This window comes from Vigna umbellata, chromosome 7 (genome assembly GCF_029865625.1).
Source record: "Vigna umbellata cultivar VRB3 chromosome 7, Vumbellata_1.0, whole genome shotgun sequence".
Taxonomy (NCBI): domain Eukaryota; kingdom Viridiplantae; phylum Streptophyta; class Magnoliopsida; order Fabales; family Fabaceae; genus Vigna; species Vigna umbellata.
In genome coordinates, this window is record NC_142171.1 from 8,064,717 (window position 1) to 8,066,299 (window position 1,583).

Below are 1,583 nucleotides of genomic sequence, written 5' to 3' on the forward strand. Positions count from 1 at the left end.
AAAGGAGAAAAATGAGTCAAAACTTACTTGCTCTATTCTTGAAATTGATCGGCTAGATTTGTAGACCTTAACGTCGTGATCGTAAATACTCATCGGGATCGTGAAACAGATGACTTAGGAGCAAGAACACTTAGAGAGAAGGTAGAGAACTCTACAAAAGTGATTTCTAAAAAGATGACACGTTTTAAAATAATGAAAATCGTTTATAAAAAAACTATATATAACTAAACCATTTAATATTAAAATAACTGAGTCTCACTATTTCTAAACTATCATCACCTCTAAAATATTATTTTCTAGGATCTTACCATTAAAAGGTAAAATAGTAAAATAATAAATTTAATTTTAAAAATCATATATAAAAAGTAAAATAGAAATACAAAAAAGATGAACCCTTTTATACCAAAAATGGTATAACAGAAATAGATAGTATAAATAAAATCAGTAGTATAACGAGTATAAAAAAGAGTTACTGAACAGATACAAAATGAAAAGAACATATTAATATTTATGTAGTTATCTCTTCAAATTAAATTTGAATTTTATTTTAATTAGACGCAATATGGTGTATATTATAATGATTTGATATAAATATATAAAATTTGTTATTATCTGACGTCTACAAATACAAATTAGAGTAATAATATTTTTGTTCCACAACTACCATAAATAATTGATTAAAGTACGAAGTATTTCTTCAATAATTGGAATAATTATATTAAAACTTCTTTTATCTCATCTTCAACAATTGCATATACTTACAAAATATGATTTGATTATAGTCTAAAACAAATAAAGTGAAATGATATTTCTTATATTATAAAGATTCAATACATGACTGTCCATATTCCAAAGTTAAAAAAATAAAAGTAAAAATAAAAATAAGGAAAGTTGGTTAATTTTATGATAAGCATCAATAATAATTTTTTTTATTGATACAAATATTCAATTGAACTAAAAAAATACTAGCAAATTTATTCTATTATCATTTTATTTTTTTAACAAGTATTTTAGAAATTAATTTTTTAATCATTTAACATTTTTTTATCTATTTTAGTTTATATTTTATTTTAATATATTAATATTTTTCATATTTTTTAAATGAGTATAAAAAAAATATTTCATATTTCATAAGAGTTTAAAAATATATATTAAATTTATACATTAATTACAGAGATATAACAACGAGTCTTTTTTGTTAAGATAATTTATTTATTATCTCATAGTTTTATAATATAATTACACAAGTTTATTTATATATTGATTATACTAGTTTAATCATTCTATTACATTAGGTTAGTTCAACTTTATCTATTTTTACATATCATTTATATTTTTAAAGAGTTTTCTATATTTTTGCATATATTTTATCTTTTATATTTTTATAAATTTATTATTTATATTTTCTATAAACATAGTAACTTTTAAACCTATAAATTACTTTTAAGATTTTTTTTAAACTTAATTATAAATTTAAAAATATTTATTATTTTAATGATTCCTTACTTTAAAACTAGTTAATAATTAAAGAACTATGCTATAATTCCCACTATTGCTTATTCAAATAAATAGCTTTTGGAGTG